We start from the raw sequence: 19407 nt of genomic DNA, 5'->3' as shown, positions 1-19407 counted from the left end.
TGACAAATATCCGGAAAAAGGATACAGATTTCGTTCCTCAAAAACAACGATTGGAAAAAAATTACTTTTTTTTCCAATTCTATAATTTTGTCGTCCAGAAGTCACGGTAAATAACCCAAGTGTTCAGAAAAATTGATCATGAAGCTAGAACCTTTTTTTTTCTAGAACTTTTTGATACTGTACACTTTTACTTAAAAGGGCACAATTTTTTTCAATGAATTTTAACCTTGTATTTTCAAAAGTTATCCCTGAAAACAGAGCAGATAGAAAAAAAAAATTATTCAGTACCTCTCAATAAATCAAAGTCAGTTTTCAAATTGATGCCATTGAACTGCTCATTTTTGCTGTATAGTGTTTAAAATCGTCATTTGAGTTTTAAAAACTCTTGTAATAATTGCTACAATACAATACAAAAAAACAAAGAATGATCTGCCCATACAGCAAATTTCGAGAAACACACTTTAAAAGTCTAAGTTGAGCAAATTTCAAAATATTTTTCGAAAAGAATGTAGACTACTGAATGGATATTCTACATGGTTTTATTTCAAGAAAAAATCTTAAAATATTTATAAAGAAGAATAATTTGAACTTAAATCGATCCTTTGTGTTTAGTAATCTTTGATATTTCCATCTTATAATCAAAATTTATTGATACAAAACGTTTCCACTAATGAGCACAATATAAATTTTTGATTAATGCCAATAAAAATTCTTTTTTCCACTTTAATTTTTAGTTTCTCCAAATTCACGGTTTCGCCAGATTCATGGTGAAATTTTTTTTAAACGTGATCAAATCGAAAAACTACTGTAATTGCGAATGCAAATATTGAGTCTTGAATATTTTTTTTGTACGATTTATTTAACGAGGGATTCTTCAATCTTGAGCCTGATAAACAAACTTTTTCGATGATTAAACACCCCCACGGAGTGGAAAATTTTTGAAAAATCAAAAGCACATCTACCAGGGGAAGTTCAAAGTTTTTATAGAAATTCGAGCATTTTTTATTCGGTATATACCGATTCTTGGATAAAAAATTGCCCAAAAATCGGTATGAATACCGAAAAATCTATGGTTTCAACTGGTTTGCCACCGGGTGAAACACGGTATTACCAAGGACGAGGTAATGATCAGATGCAATGTCTGCGCTTCATTTCAAGAAAACTCCTTCCCTTTTTCGGCCGATTCAGATGTAATCATGTAATCATTTCAAATTTTTTATTCGGGCATCTCGGAATACCCAAGTGACCTTATCTGCTGAACTTCATGGGTTCTATCAGCCCTCGTCCGTTCCAGATGGCCCCCCTTCCCATCCTCTCCATCGATTCAGAATTGTTATCTGTAAGCGTTGCTAGTCTCTCGAAAGAGGTCTCAGCGATTTTGTGTGTAGATTGTAGTTTATCGTATGCAGTGGGATTTCTGGGGGTTGAACTATTCCTCTGGAAGGCGAGACCATTAACCAGAAGGCGAAAAGTACGCAGCTATCATTTCCGGTTCCACTACTCACCACCAGAGACCGTAAGCTACCTGAGCGAAGCGAAGAGGCAAAACGGCGAACAACCAAATTAGACGAGGCAAGAAAAGGCGCGAGGTGAGAGCAACGACCGGCTGGAGTTCAAAGCCTGCCGAGAATAACGTCCATCGGCATTTTGGATTCAAACTCTGGCGAAACAACACAGAACCAAATATATAAAGTGTTACAAAACCAGAAGCCGAAATATTTGGACATCAGGTACAACCCGCCATTTTGCTCTCGCCGATAAACCCAAATAACTAATCCTTGGATCCTAAATTTAGGACCCCGCTATTTTTGGATACAATTCCAACCCTGATTCGTCGCCGTCAATTGAATTTGAATCCGCCGGTACACCCGCCTGTACGCCGCTGTTGGAGGTTATATCTGCCGCTACACAACGATAAACCCCTCGGCGGCCTTGGAGTTTCAAATCTTCCGACATCGGATTTGAATCAGCCGTTAACTTGCCGCATCGCATCCGTCGCTGGTTTGGGTTGAATTCCCACCGACGAACTTCGGATCAGGCCAACAACAACTCCGTGCCTGGTTCAGCACCCAAGGTGGGGCCAGGTACGCCACAACCTACCGTGCGACTGTTCGCTTCTACAACAACCCAGTGCCTGGTTCAGCACCTCAGGTGGGGCCAGGTACACAACTCACCGAAGATCGCTACGCCTCTCGAGAGTCGTTTCACCGAGGACGGCATCAACAAATCGCAGCGTCGGTGCAAGGCTCCGACATCTTCGAACCCGAGGTTGAACCGCAACGAGGATTGGATCCAGGTGGTAGCAGAAACAGGTCAGACACAACCATATTTCATATTGTGAAGTGGTGGGCAAATAAAACCAAGCTTTGATTGTTAACCAATAAATTAATATGTTAAGCTAGAAGGTGGAGTTGTTTCTTCCTCCGGAAATTCTCTGCATTTTGCATTTTGTTCAGTAAGCTTGCCGACCCTAGGGATTGTTTAGGGAATCTCTGGGACGACTGCCGACTGATTAGTGGCTAGTCTTACATATCAGAAGTTGTTCTCTTTTATTGAATCTATCTAGCAGACGGTGGTTTGAAATTGTTTTCTCCCCAGTCAGGCCATTCTACCATTACCTTCTAGCTGTTCCCAAAAAACAAGCTTGATTCAAAGCTATGAAACACATAATCGCGACTCTTTTAAAGAACTGTCAATCTTTCCCTCTATTACTTAAGATGAAAATTAAAACAATTTTCTCACTTTTATCATTTAATGTCCCTAGAGATGAACCCATCACTTGGAAATGCTCTCTAAAATGGGTCTGCGATTTATCAGTATATTTTTCTTGAAACGAAGCTTAAAACGATGGCCTCAAATTGGCTGCTTTCATGATGTTTCGTCTCTTTGACGGACACAAAATAACAAATCTTGTTGGCAGCCATCATCCGAACTCGACGAACAAAGGGTGCAAATAACAGTCTGATGACTTTATCGCGCAAGCTAGCTAGTAAAACCGTTTCAGCTTTCAAGTTGCATGTTGCAATAAAATGATTCATGAGGATTTGCATGGCGCGCCCTCTGCTCTGGGATCGTAATTTGAGCTGCAGCAGGAATGGTGTTTGGCAGCAAAAAAAATCATTCACTAACAGGCAGTCCTCGGGTACTCTCGGAAAACTGCACATCAACGATCCATAAACTGAAAAGCGAAGCACCTCGCTCATACATGAGTGGCAAGATGAACCAGCAATAAATTTTGCTACAGGGCACGTTGACACAAACTAGACAGTCTCTAACTCTTCAATCCACAATGCATTGCAAAAGGGGGGGTGCAACATTTTGGCGAAAGTGGAATTCCCGTGAGCACAAAATTTTCCCCAGATCAATACCAGATAACCGTTCCTAGTCATCTGGGCTGAGCTGAGAGTAGGTTGATTGAAAGAAGGAGAAGAAGCAGCTGGAGTTTAGGAATATGCATCTTTCAGCTGCAACAGCACGCATCACAATGATGATAGCAACTGGAGAAATTATAGCCACCGAAATGCCAGTGTAGAGCAGAGCTTCGAAATGGAGGGTAGTGAAATGCTCGTTTTGAACTCAGCGACAAGTTCTACACTTGGTATCTAGCTGCTAAGGATGTTTAGATTGTAAGAACTGAAATTCCCTCACGGTCACATAAAATGTCCTCTGCCCGGGTCACGAAACCTCGCGAAATGCAAACAGAGCCGTCGAGGAAAGTCAAGTGTTGACTTGATTTCGTGCAGCAAGCAAATGCGCGTAGAGAGAGATTTATATGACATGTGACATTTCAATCAGCCCGCGGCAATGAGCACCGGAAATCGCTAGACGTCGACATTGATGCAGCAGCAAGGCATTAGAGAAATGCTTGTTCTGGTGAGGTCCTGAATTAGCAGTTGTCAACAGGATCGTGAGCTGTCTAATATGGATTTACCATTCAAACTGAACATGTGCGTAGGCATGTGCAGCAATAATTTAATGTTAAGTTATTGGCTTTACACTTCACTGCAAAAGTCCACACATGCACACGTTATTGGATGAGGAAATTCATATTATTAGTTTGGTCTGGGAATGGCGCACGTGGCTGTTTATTCAGTTCAGACTTCCATATTTGACCTGTTTCTCCTATTGGCTCATAAACGAGTTCAACTTGAAAACCAACTTAGATCCGAACCATACGCGGTTCTATCGGAGGAGGGGATGATAATCCCCCCTCCAACCATCCAAGCGCCAAAAAATCATCACAAAATACCCGTATATGCTGGATCTTTTTGTCAAACTTAGAACTTTTCCAAATTGATGTATTTTAGAATAGAGACTAATTACGAGGAATAATGACCTTAACGGGTTAAACTCCTACAAAAAAAAGTATTTTAGAATTTAAAAAATATTTCCACTCCGTGGAAGTGTGTATTCAATATCATAGTTTATTAATCACTTACAGGCTTCTGATTGCCCATCTACAAGAAGGGCGACAAATTGGACTGTGAGAACTACCGAGCTATCACTGTCCTCAATGCCGCCTACAAAGTGTTGTCCCGAATCCTACTCCGCCGCCTAACGCCACAAGCAAACAGATTCGTGGGAAGTCATCAGGCCGGCTTCATGGAGGGACGGTCTACGACGGACCAGATATTCACATTGCGACAAATCCTCCAAAAATGCCGTGAACACCAAGTCCCTACGCATCATCTATTCATCGACTTCAAAGCCGCATACGACACGATCGACCGTAACGAGCTATGGAAAATCATGGACGAGAACGGCTTTTCCGGGAAGCTGATCAGACTGATCAAGGCGACGATGGATGGAACGCAGTGCTGTGTGCGGATTTCGGGTGAATTGTCGAGTTCATTCGAATCGCGCGGGGGGCTTCGACAAGGTGATGGTCTATCCTGCATGATGTTCAACGTGGCGCTAGAAGGTGTTGTTCGACGAGCGGTGGGCGAAATGCGGGGCACGATTTTCAACAGATCCAGTCAACTTATCTGCTTTGCCGATGACATTGATATAGTCGGCAGATCATCTGCGGCGGTGGAGGAGATCTACCGCAAACTGAAACGCGAAGCAGGAAGGATTGGGTTGATGATTAATACGTCCAAGACGAAGTACATGCTGGCCTGCGGATCCGAGACCGACCGAACCCGCTTGTCCAGTAATAACAAGGTCACGATCGACGGCGACGAGCTGGAGATAGTCGAAGACTTTGTCTATCTCGGCTCACTGGTGACCGCAGACAATGACACCAGCCGTGAGATCCGGAGGCGAATTATCAGCGGAAGTCGTGCCTACTATGGACTCCACAAGCAACTGCGGTCGAGAAGACTTAGCCCTCGCACGAAGTGTAACCTGTATATGACGCTCATTAGACCGGTTGTTCTCTTCGGGCACGAGACATGGATATTGCTCGAGGAGGACCTGCGTACACTCGGAGTATTCGAGCGACGAGTGTTAAGAACCATCTTTGGCGGCGTACAGGAGAACGGAGTGTGGAGGCGAAGGATGATCCACGAGCTCGCGCGCCTCTACGGCGAACCCAGTATCCAGAAGGTGGTGAAAGCTTGCCGGATACGCTGGGCGGGACATGTTGCGAGAATGCCGGACGACTGTCCTGCAAAACAGGTGTTCGCTACGAATCCGGTAGGAACAAGACGAGCGGGGGCGCAACGAGCGAGGTAGTTAGACCAAGTGGAGCGTGATCTGGCGAACGTGGGGTGCCCGAGAAATTGGAGAACGGTTGCTATGAACCGAGTGAATTTTAGGAATTATGTTCGTCAAGTTATGTCGTGAGACGGAATACTATGTAAATAAATAAAAAATAAAGGCTTCTGATTGAATAAGTCAAAATCAAACAGCTGTAACTTGCAATATTCCACCAAATAACTTTTGTTGAGTAATTTAGAGTGTTGAGTTCAAATTTGCTGAGCATTTGTCCATTATACAATTGAGTTACATGATAAAATGGACAGGCGGGGCTCAGTTTCTCAGTATGCACTTCAGAAGCGTATGACTTCTCTTTAGCAGTATGATTTTCTCATCTTTCTCTTTTTCATTGCAACCATTAAAAATGTTTTAAAAAATCATTCTGTTTTTGTTTTATTAAGTAACAAATCCACAACACACACAAAAAAAAATCTTTTTTGGAACGCTTTAAAAACGGTAATGAACTAAGAAAGTATTTGCTTTGGCGTAGGAACTTAAATTTTAACCCATTATCACAGTCAAACAATATTTATATTGTTTTAAAGTTTTTATCAAAAATATCCTTTCTTGAACAAAAAAAACAAACAAAGTCATGATTATAAAGAGTGCTATGGTAACGACCAAATTTTATTAAAAAATATGAAAATAAATTTCAATAATCGATATTTGACAATCAAATTAAAGTCAAAATATACAACAAATGTTTATGTAACATTTAAGTTTTGAGGAACGGAAGAATCCTTATTAGGGTTTTTCATAGTTCAAAATATTTTCGAATCAAAGCGAAATTAATAACAAAGAATGAAAATCAAAATATTTTATCAAATTTTGATTTCAGAACAATCAGCTTATAGACATATAAAATTTGAATGAATGTTATAATATCAAAATCAGCATTTTTTCTTTTGTATACAGTTAGTTAAGAAAGAGTTTTTAAACTTATTTATTAAGTTACATTAGATAAGTGCCCTCAGGGCCTTAGGGGTACTGGTGCAAAAATATCGATTTAAGTTAACATATTCAAAACTATATTTGGTGATTATTTCAGATTTTTATAATTTTATTTTTATACTTTTATGTTCGATAATCAAAATATTATGGAAAGTTATGAAATACAACAGATTACAAACGTGTTTTCTAAAATAAGCCTTTATGCTTTTATACCCCCTTGGCTCCTAGAACCACATGTCCAAGCTCTTTAAAAAATTTAAAGCACTGATATCAATGCTTATTTTACTTTCGTTTACAAGGAATCCATTATTAAGAAATTGGAAAATGAATTAAAGTGGAGATGCCCGTGGGCGAATGATTTTTACCCTCAATGAACCACCATTAAAAAATTGTAATCCAAATTTCTAAATGCAAGTTGAACATTGAAACCCGGAAGATTCCAGCAACAATAAATCGAAAGGTCCAATTTTTGAGATTATTATAATTTTTTAGAGCCAAAAAGGGATAGTAAGTGAAGCAGGAACTCATAATACACATTCACAATAATAACACAAGGAAAAATAATCCATGTTTTCTAAAGTGAATGAATTTGAAAACTCGTTTTGAAATTTATTCGGGAGCATTTTCGGAATACCTTTTGAAAATTTAAAGAAATCATAAAAAACCTGCCAAAACTTGATCATATCGAAGATAATTTTTTCCAAAGTTGTTATGTAGGAACGAAACTTAATAATCGGTTTTTTTTCTATGTGAATAGTAAAGATTAGTGAAAACATATAAATTTATGTAAAATAGATTTATATCTTCAGTACCGTCAACTGGGGCAACATGCAACAATTTTCAACTTCAATAGCTTCTAAAAAACTTATGTTCACAGTTAATCGTATCCTTTATGCATCAAAAGTTTTAAGGATGCTGGGACATCAAATTGGCGTAGTTAAAAAAATTATTGGTTTCTTCAGTTATTTTTAATTTTCTAAAAACATGCGATTTTCACCCTTCTTAGAAAATGGGGTAACTTGCAACAAACTTTGTTTTTTATGAAAAATCTTATGAACACGTACGAAAATTTATAATTTTTAATATATTTGCGATGCCTTAAAGACCATTACGTATGACAACATCAATTTCAGTAGTTTTTGGGTCTGTAAAAACAAATTTTCACATTTTTCCTGAAATTAGGGATGCTGCATACATTTAGGGGTTAAATAATACTACGAAAAATTCTAAAAGATGAAATCATAAAAATAAATGTTTGGATGAATGAAATTTAAATGTTTACAAACGCGTGATTCAAAACATTCATATTCCAACACATGGAAACGAGATTTACAAGGTATTTCTTTGATTTGCATTTTGTTGCATTTAACCCCAGACACCTTACTGAATATTAAAAATATTCATTTAAAAAAAATTGGGTGATTGTTCGAAAAATATTTTTACACCAACAATGTTGGTATAATATGAGGAAACCTGTTAAAAGTTTGTAGGTAATTTTATCAAGCTGATCCGTCATACTGGGTAAAGTTTTTTTCGGCATCAAAAAATGTTAAAATTTGTACATTTATGGCTCGATTTTTCAAATTTTACATAAAGATAAAATACTTAAGACAACTAGCTTAAGAAGCGAAAAATTATGTCATCATCATTTTGTTATCATGAAAAGATAACTTTATTACAATACATTAAATTAAAAATTGATTCAATGAGTGTTATATAAATGTTGCATCGAACCCCGCTGTTGCATGATGCCTCGTTTGACGGTATCAAATGTTTAACTGAACAAAGCTTCTATATTTTCTATTTTCAAAACATTTAAAAATTGAATTTTTGGAAACGTTGTTTATCTTAAACAAGATTGTCTGGACAAAATATGTACAGTAGTTTTTGGATTTTATCATTGTCGTAAAAAATTTCACCGTGAATATGGCGAAATCGTGAATTTGGAGCAACTAAAAATTAAAGTGGAAACAAGTATTTTTTTTGTCTAAACAATAATGAATCAAATTTTCAGTGGTGGAAGAGATTTGTATCAATAAATTTTGATCATAAGATGTAATTATCAAAGATTACTAAACACAAAGGATTGATTTCAGTTCAAATTATTCATCTCCTTAGCAATTTTATGATTTTTTCTTGAAATAAAAAAAATTTAGAATATCAATTAGATAGTCTACATTTAATTAAAATGAATTATCAAGTTTTTATGGAGGTTTAACAGTCATTATCTCTTACGTCAATTTTAAAAAAGAGTTAAAAAAAAACGCATCAAACAAATTTCTACTTCAAATCTCAAATTTCTATATTTTCATCTTCATACCTTTGATTAACTAAAAAATTTATCTTTTCGGAAAATATTTCGAAATTTGCTAAACTTAGTCTTTTAAAGTGTGTTTCTCCAAAACGTTTTATGGCCAAATAATCCTTTGTTTTTCAGTAGTCCATTTTACGAAATTTAAGGCAAAGCTAGCAGAATTTAATTTTGATTTTCCAAAATTATTCATTTATACAATACTAAAAGATGTCCATTCAGGATTGCGCACGCCACCCTTTCAAATTAACATTTTAAATAAAGAAATCAGAGATACATATCTTTTTTTCAAAAACGCTTGAATTCACCCACATCTTTTATGATTCTCATATCCAAAAAAGTTTACTTTTTAAGAGCGGCTTACCAAGCAAAATTGACAACACTAGCATTGGAGTGACGTTAAAATGCTTATGTCGATTGTTACAAGTGTTTTTAAAATTCAAATGACGATTTTTACATTATACAGCTTAAAGTAAGCAGTTCAATGGCATTTTCATAATATTGAGTAAGGCTATGATCATTTAGTATCCGGGCAGTTACAAACGTGTGTATTTTAAAAACTATTCATTAGATCGAAAAACTTTCTATGGAGGAAATGAAGGTGTTAATATGACATTTAAACTAAAAATATAAAAAAAATTTATCAATGATTTCAAGAAATACTCTAACTTTTTCATAAAATCTCTTTTTTATCTATGCACAATTTTTTCAGTCATGTTTTGATTTATTTTTTTACCACAGAACCAAAACCTTTGCAAAATCATGATATTTTACACAAACTCACCTGGAAAAAGCAATTGGAATCTGGTTGGAACCTTTTCATGAATTGGTATCTCGAAGAAATTGATCTCTTAAATCCGGTTTTAATATAATTTTTTTTTCCATCAGAACACATCTGTCATATTGCGTAAAAACCGGATGCACAGATTGCGATCTTTGGATCTGATCATTATTAGTTATTTACTTGGTGTCTACTAGTCTGGCAAAACTTTTTGCCTCTGCCGGAAATGGTTTTTTTCATTATGTAGGGAGTCTTTATTCAGTTATCCCAAATAACCATATACTTTTCACCATATTTAAGATCAAGAGTTGCACTCCGATAGTTGATTTGAACTTCGTGTGGATCCTAGAGTGGCTCCTTATACTTAATAACCATTTGGTACGAAAAAAAATCAGAAAAAATCAACAGTTCATGAGCTTTCGAGTCAACAATGAAGAATTTTCGAGGCACAAAATGCGCAAAAGGAGCAAATTTGTGCAAAATTATTTTTATCATGTCTTTTTGCATAGTAAATAACTCATACACACGTAAACTTAAAAATCTATCAAAAATTGGCAAGATAGTTCTTTTCATAACCAACACAACGCTACTAAATTTTTGTATATCCGAGCTCTATTAACGCAGCTATCACCAAAATAAAGTGCCCGGATACTAAATTATCATAGCCTTACCTATATACCATAACATTAATCCTAAATTTTAAGAGGAGAAATCACCGTGAATTTGTTTTATGAAATGAATTTGCGGCTTTATCGGTGAGGGTTAAAGAGTTGAAATGAAAGACGGATAGAAGATCAGAAGAAAATTCTAAGGTGGTGAAAAGAGCGAAGAGCATTTGAAATAGAAGCTTGACCACATACTAAATTCTTTGTCCCACACCAATTAACTGTATTGAAGAAGTAGTACCCAATAGAGAAGGCACTACATTTTTCGATACAGTTAATTATGGATGGTTCGACCGCCATGTGAGTGTGCACATGTGCCGAACGGACAAAAAATTTAGCATGTGGTTGCTCTGTTAAGTCTTCTATTGTGCGATATCGTTCCATCGATGGCTAGGTAGATTTCTTATTTTCGTTTTGTGCGGATGTTCCAACTGGATTGAGTTGTCGCATACGGTCAACGGTCAGAAATCTTGGCCTAACTATTTTCGATTATCGGAACGATGTTTTGTAATTGATTTTTATAGCCGAATTATTTTTATTATTTTAAGAGGAGAAATCACCGTGAATTTGTTTTATGAAATGAATTTGCGGCTTTATCGGTGAGGGTTAAAGAGTTGAAATGAAAGACGGATAGAAGATCAGAAGAAAATTCTAAGGTGGTGAAAAGAGCGAAGAGCATTTGAAATAGAAGCTTGACCACATACTAAATTCTTTGTCCCACACCAATTAACTGTATTGAAGAAGTAGTACCCAATAGAGAAGGCACTACATTTTTCGATACAGTTAATTATGGATGGTTCGACCGCCATGTGAGTGTGCACATGTGCCGAACGGACAAAAAATTTAGCATGTGGTTGCTCTGTTAAGTCTTCTATTGTGCGATATCGTTCCATCGATGGCTAGGTAGATTTCTTATTTTCGTTTTGTGCGGATGTTCCAACTGGATTGAGTTGTCGCATACGGTCAACGGTCAGAAATCTTGGCCTAACTATTTTCGATTATCGGAACGATGTTTTGTAATTGATTTTTATAGCCGAATTATTTTTATTATTTTAAGAGGAGAAATCACCGTGAATTTGTTTTATGAAATGAATTTGCGGCTTTATCGGTGAGGGTTAAAGAGTTGAAATGAAAGACGGATAGAAGATCAGAAGAAAATTCTAAGGTGGTGAAAAGAGCGAAGAGCATTTGAAATAGAAGCTTGACCACATACTAAATTCTTTGTCCCACACCAATTAACTGTATTGAAGAAGTAGTACCCAATAGAGAAGGCACTACATTTTTCGATACAGTTAACTATATCGCTATAAAAATAGGCTATAAAAATCAATTACAAAACATCGTTCCGATAATCGAAAATAGTTAGGCCAAGATTTCTGACCGTTGACCGTATGCGACAACTCAATCCAGTTGGAACATCCGCACAAAACGAAAATAAGAAATCTACCTAGCCATCGATGGAACGATATCGCACAATAGAAGACTTAACAGAGCAACCACATGCTAAATTTTTTGTCCGTTCGGCACATGTGCACACTCACATGGCGGTCGAACCATCCATAATTAACTGTATCGAAAAATGTAGTGCCTTCTCTATTGGGTACTACTTCTTCAATACAGTTAATTGGTGTGGGACAAAGAATTTAGTATGTGGTCAAGCTTCTATTTCAAATGCTCTTCGCTCTTTTCACCACCTTAGAATTTTCTTCTGATCTTCTATCCGTCTTTCATTTCAACTCTTTAACCCTCACCGATAAAGCCGCAAATTCATTTCATAAAACAAATTCACGGTGATTTCTCCTCTTAAAATAATAAAAATAATTCGGCTATAAAAATCAATTACAAAACATCGTTCCGATAATCGAAAATAGTTAGGCCAAGATTTCTGACCGTTGACCGTATGCGACAACTCAATCCAGTTGGAACATCCGCACAAAACGAAAATAAGAAATCTACCTAGCCATCGATGGAACGATATCGCACAATAGAAGACTTAACAGAGCAACCACATGCTAAATTTTTTGTCCGTTCGGCACATGTGCACACTCACATGGCGGTCGAACCATCCATAATTAACTGTATCGAAAAATGTAGTGCCTTCTCTATTGGGTACTACTTCTTCAATACAGTTAATTGGTGTGGGACAAAGAATTTAGTATGTGGTCAAGCTTCTATTTCAAATGCTCTTCGCTCTTTTCACCACCTTAGAATTTTCTTCTGATCTTCTATCCGTCTTTCATTTCAACTCTTTAACCCTCACCGATAAAGCCGCAAATTCATTTCATAAAACAAATTCACGGTGATTTCTCCTCTTAAAATAATAAAAATAATTCGGCTATAAAAATCAATTACAAAACATCGTTCCGATAATCGAAAATAGTTAGGCCAAGATTTCTGACCGTTGACCGTATGCGACAACTCAATCCAGTTGGAACATCCGCACAAAACGAAAATAAGAAATCTACCTAGCCATCGATGGAACGATATCGCACAATAGAAGACTTAACAGAGCAACCACATGCTAAATTTTTTGTCCGTTCGGCACATGTGCACACTCACATGGCGGTCGAACCATCCATAATTAACTGTATCGAAAAATGTAGTGCCTTCTCTATTGGGTACTACTTCTTCAATACAGTTAATTGGTGTGGGACAAAGAATTTAGTATGTGGTCAAGCTTCTATTTCAAATGCTCTTCGCTCTTTTCACCACCTTAGAATTTTCTTCTGATCTTCTATCCGTCTTTCATTTCAACTCTTTAACCCTCACCGATAAAGCCGCAAATTCATTTCATTAATCCTAAAAATATCTTGAACAAAGACTCTCTACGCCCAGTCATTTGAAGCTAAAAGAATGACCTAGTCAAGCAATCGCATTCAAACGACCGATGACGAAAAAGAAACGCATTTATTATTATTGTTGCTCCTGCCAGCAAGCTCGTTTTCAGTTTTTTATTGCTATTGTTGCTCTCTGCCAGCAAGTCGTTCAATTAGTTGTACCTGCCGTCAGCAGCCGATCGAAGTGACAGTCACTCTCAGGAGAAATTTTGACCATGTGTAGGAGCTTTGCCAGTCGATGATGGAGAAATGTTGATTATTGTCGTGCTTTATCCGTCATGCGAGTAGTGAGGCTCCGTCAAAACCGTGAAGGTATTTAAAAAAAAAATAGAAATGAGAAGTTCACTATTCAAGCATTCAAAAACAATTAGCCTGCACCTTATAAGAAATCATAATTGAATCAACTTTCTTTTTGAATCATTTTTGTATCCGGCCCATAGAAGAATCCGATAAAAAAATATTGTTGAAGTTAATGTGATATTTTTACTACAAAAGTGACCATAAGCGTTAGCTAATGCACAAGATAGTCAGCAAATATAGGTAGGGGAGGAGCGGGCTATATGCGCCTATTAAGCAGAACACTGATTTAATCAAATATCACATCGAATATGTGTACAAAAACTATATACATGTGTGCAGGCATCTGTTTTCTATACATTGAAGTAATTTTTATGTTAAAATTTTCTTCTGTTTCCAAGAAAACGATTTTATTGTAAGTGTTGTCTAAAATGCCGAACCTCAAAGCGTGCGGGCTAAATGCGCCTATTTATGTTTTGAACAAAATTTTTGTTTTTTGGGCAATATTTCCGTATAATTTCATTGAAACTGCTAGAAAGTAATAATTTCCGTACGACAAAGTTGAAGTTTTATAAAAATTTATGTATATTATAATTTTATGGAATAAAAGAAAAGTTAGGGTTGCCATACTATGGAGGTAGTTCATCCATGAGAAAAACTTTATCAAATCAAATGTTTTTAGATCTTCAATTTTCTCTTAAGATGTTATTCAGAGCTTAGATTTGAAGTTTTAATGATAGAAATCATATATTTATTCAATTTAACCTGTTATTTTGAGATGGAGGCATTTTAAAAACATGATAGGGTCATACAAAAACACTCTATTATTCTACTATATAATCATTATTAAACTTCCACAAAAGCTGTAATATGTTTTATTTCCTAAGTTCATTTGAGTTAGAAACAAAAACCATCCTAGTTTTTGTTTTAAGCTTTTTTACGTATAATTTTTAAAAGTCGAAATATTACATCAAAATGTATCAAAACCTTGTATGATTTTTTAAATTTTTTTGAGTTTGTAAATTCATAAAATTCTTTCATGCCTTGTGTTCTAATCGTATCACCCTCAAAATGCATTGGTCAGATAAGCTGTCTAGTCAGCCATTTCATCAAACAGCCATAGGGTCATTTAACCCGATAGGCCCATTTAGGAAACCATTCCCCTAAAGAGCACAAGAAAATTTGTACCTCTAAAGACGTCTGAACAAACGCCATACGCGCTACTATAAGTGAAGAAGGCACACAAAAGTAGAAAATGTGATAGGGTGGAAGTTTGACATCCGATTAACAGTTATAAACTGATTCACATCAGTTTTAAAACACCGATCATGTTTTTTAGTTTTTTTTTTCAATCACAGCTTTGTGAAACGAAAATCGTTTTGAGGACTGAAAATCTGATGATTGGATATCAAGGTAGAAAGTTGTAACCAACTGCTTTGCATGCAGTTTATGATGCTCGGTTTGGATTTCAAAAAAAAAACAAAATTTTATATGCCCTGATTTTCAGAAAAGTTTTCTTTTTTACCCGATATCCCTTTCAAGACTAATCGTTTTTTTTTTGAAAACCTCGTCGAGGAGCGAAGCGTTTATTTCGCCATTCATGAAAAACCAAAGATAAGTTATTTCTATCAGTTATAAATATTAAATTATGACTTTACACAACTTCTAGTTGCTAGTAGTATGGAATTATTGGGATTTATAGCAATAGGTCATTCATAATAACCGCAAACTTCTTGAAAATCAGTGAAGCGTTTTTGCACACACGGTGCAATCCGTCTCGAGCGGGATATTTTTGTCTTATGGGGCAATTATAAACTCATGTTTTTTCTCATTTATAATACTTTTTAGAGACCAAATGTTCATCAACTTCAGCGTTATGTGAGTCATTTTAACGCTCCTCAAGAAGCAAGATTTCACGTATGACATGATCAAAAGTAGGATATAAATGAACGGAACAGGATTCTACACTTGCTAGACACTAAGTATACGGGCTTTATAGTTAGACCACAGACAAACATACAGGACCCTTTGAAGAAAATTTGCATGATTTTTCGCAAAGCACCGCCATCCAGCGTCGACATTGCTTACAAATAAAATTGATTTATATTAAATGATCAAGGATGCCCATGATATTATGATGCACCAAAAAAACGGAAATAAACCAACTATGATCAATGCCGAACTTTTCTAACTGAAAAACATTTATTAAAGGTTGAATGTTAGCTTGATATCAAGATTCTCGGGGGAACAGCTATTCTCATGCTTTCCTTTTTTAGACTAAGTTCAAAGTGATTGTAATAAATACTCATAACAGTTTGATGATAGTGAAGACAATCTCTCGAAGTAGATTAAAGTAGGGTTTTCATCCGTCTCGCGAAAGCTGGACATGTCCCGCTTTTTTCGAAAATATCCCGCCGTCCCGTCTTTTACTCGAAATGTCTTGTTTTATTATTTCAACGAAGTGTCTAAATATTTTTACCTGATTTAATTTGATTTAATTATTCTACCTAAACTTCACAATACACAAAAAAGGAAGCCTGCTTTTGTTATGATAACTAATTTTTATGAAAATGATATTCTTAAATTTTACGAAACAAGTCACATTTGAGCTTCTCGTTGGAGTGCTTAGAATCAGAAGATTCTATTTGAATAAATTTGGAGTAAAATATAAGTCATACATATTTCTTCAATTTTTCAAGAGCTTTAAAAATAGTTTCACGAACGAATTCATGAAATATGGGATTTAATATCTACGAGTTCCATAGGTACTTGAACAATCGTCCTGTATTTTGGAAGATCGTTCGCTGTCAACAGTTAGAAATCCCGCTTTTTTCTTTTTTTTTTAATTTTTTTGTGTCGAGTCAAAGTCAAATTTGTAACGCATATCACCAATTGAACAAGGAAACGATTTGTGCTAAGTAATTTCAATAAAAGAGGCACGAATTTGCTCAAGTACTGCTGAAATAGCGAGAGTTAAGCCTAACGGAAAGGGCCATTTATTCCAAATAATTCACCGGGAGAGCTTGAAAAAACGCCAACGTGTCGACGAATCTGTAGCATCCGTGGCTACTGGGGCAAAACTTCAGGATTACTTCCAAGGACCTGATGAACATTCACAGAACCACTGCATTATTTACCGGGCAAACTATAACAAACACCAGGACCAAAATCATTCTTATGATTTTAAACCACTCACCCAGTAAATAAGACACGAATGCCACAAGGATGGTAAAGTGTCCATGACATCAACATGTTTGTTGATTAACTCTTTAGCAAGCAACTTAGCTTTTAGAAAGGGTTTGTGTTGAGAAGCTTCTCGATGGCAACTTATTAGTTAAAAAATCTCTTAAGTAAATGTGATAATTTTTCAAATCGATGATTTACTTTGTTTTGTTTTAATCAAAGTGGATGTAACATCTTTGGGTCATTAGCACTATTTTTTATCCAACGATACAGTTGGCGGAAAAATTGTTACTCCTGAGTAAACAAATCATGGACGTTGAATCGGAAAGCAAGTGTTCTACCATCTGAACTAAATATGCCTCAGTTGTAAATATACATATAAAATTTGATTTTCAAGTATCAAAGCATCGCGCATTTATTTTTAGCGTATCTGCCAAACACATACAAACATTCATAATATGACTTTTTCTTACACATTTAAAATGATCCGCTTTTTTTTCAAATAGTTCATTTTTTTAATCCATCTGTAAAGCCTATTTTAAAGGAGAAACAGTGAATGGTGAAAAAGCAGAAAACCGGAGAAAAAACTTACTATTCGACAAACCGAAAAACAGCAAAACCCAAGGATTCTGAAATCGTTTTAGGTTTGAAATTAATAAGTTTATATGAATGAATTTTTCTTGTATCGGAACATATTCACTGACCAATTGCCGATAAACTTATTTCCAAATATGACATAGTTATATCGGAACATATTAACTAGCCAATTGCCGATAAACTTATTTTCAAATAAGTCATCATGTTTAAGGGATTCACGGTTGAATTATCGTCTCGCCTTTGATTAGATCTTTTTAAAACAGAGTTTTTATAAAACAAAATGTGAAATAATCAGGATCCAGCACATAGTACTATTGAATTTATTTCTAAGCATATTCCATGGAATGAAATTCTCATATGACCACCATTCTATAATTTTATGGAATGAAAGAAAAAATAGGGTAGCCATATTATGATGCCAGTTCCTTCATAAGAAAAACTTAATAAAATCTGTTTTGAGATCTTCAATTCTCTCTGAAAGTATCTATTTGGTCTTGGATTCGTAGTTTTAGTTAAAAAAAAAATCAGATTTTTTTTTTCATTTAAGCTTATTCAAGGATAGAGGTATTTTACAAACGTGATGTGGGCCTACAAAAACACTCTTATTCCACTTTCTTATATTTCTCAAACCATTATTAAAGCTAAAATTTGCTGTTTTTTATGTTCATCTTAATCTGAAACCAACATTACTCTAGTTTTGGTTTCGGGCTATTTACTTTAAATTTTAAAAAATCGAAATATTACATCCAAATGTATCAAAACCTTGTATAAGTTTTTAATATTTTTTTGTGCTTATTAATTCATGAAATTCTTTCATGCTTTATGTTCAAAACGTCTTAGTCTCAAAATGCATTGATTAGCTATGTTATTTCTTCAGCCGTTTCGCCAAACGGCTGAAGGCGCATTTATTTCTTCATTTAGGAACACTTTTCCCTACGTTTATCTTATTTAGAAAATCCGCAAATATTCTTATGATCGTTTTGAACAAAAAGGAATCTTTCAAGACAACAGGGGTTTTGAAATTCGGAAAAAATTAAATTCCATCCACTTATAAGCAAAAGTTGCTCAAAGAAATTTATTCCAACTTAGCATCGATCTCTTCAATTTTGATGAATATATTGTCAAAATTTTGATCGTTTATGTGGATATCCCCTTTTCAAAAAAGTCGTAAGTATATTGGATTGCATTTGAACTAGAAGTTCACATAATATCTAAGCTTCCGTACACAATAATTAGCTTCTTAGACAACATATTGGCTGAACCTTAAAAAGCCTTTAAATATTTGTGTATTTTTATGTTACTTTTGTTTTAATCTTGAAGAACAACTCAAATACAGTATAAAAACCGAAATCATGTCCTTAGTTTAGCAACGATTGGCGAATCATCCTAGTTTTCGTTTCAATAACCATAATCTATATAGAATTTATTCCTTGTCTGTTGGCTGGTAAGCGTTGCCGCCATTAATACCACCAGTTTGTTCCGACTAATTTTGGTAATGATCCAACTTAATCTTCAAACATGCTGACGAACCAAAACTGCAGCGCTGCTGATAAGCTTTAGAAACAAAAAAAAATTACTGCGCTTGTTTACCTTCGGATTGGTTGTTGTTTTCGAAATAGCGGTACACAACGCCAGCCTGGGCCAGGGAAAAAACAACACTCCACACAAAGTTAGCTAGAACGAAACATAAATATTGTCCTCCCAACCTCACGCACCAGAGCATAGGTTCACCACACTTCACAGATGCTGTTTGGCTGGTAGAAGAATGAAGAAAAAGAAGGAAACTCAACCTCCATATTTCCCAGCATTTTTCTACTTATATTTTTCCTCTTTCATAACCCGTCTGCCTTCTCTAAGGTCCCACTGAAAAGGTTCGGACAAGTCAAGTTGGTCAAAGCGAAGCAAAATGGTTTATTTCGGAGACTGGAGCACCCACAACATCCTGAATCCCGGCACCCAACCCATTTCTGGACGGCAACGCTTCCCAGCTACAAACATAGCTACAGAAGATGAACGTTTGATATCGTTAGTTATAACCTGCCTTGAAAGCATCACCGGGTGGACGTAAATTGCATTTTCCCCCGT

This window comes from Uranotaenia lowii, chromosome 2, assembly GCF_029784155.1.
Source record: "Uranotaenia lowii strain MFRU-FL chromosome 2, ASM2978415v1, whole genome shotgun sequence".
NCBI lineage: Eukaryota > Metazoa > Arthropoda > Insecta > Diptera > Culicidae > Uranotaenia > Uranotaenia lowii.
Note: the sequence above shows the minus strand (reverse complement) of the source record.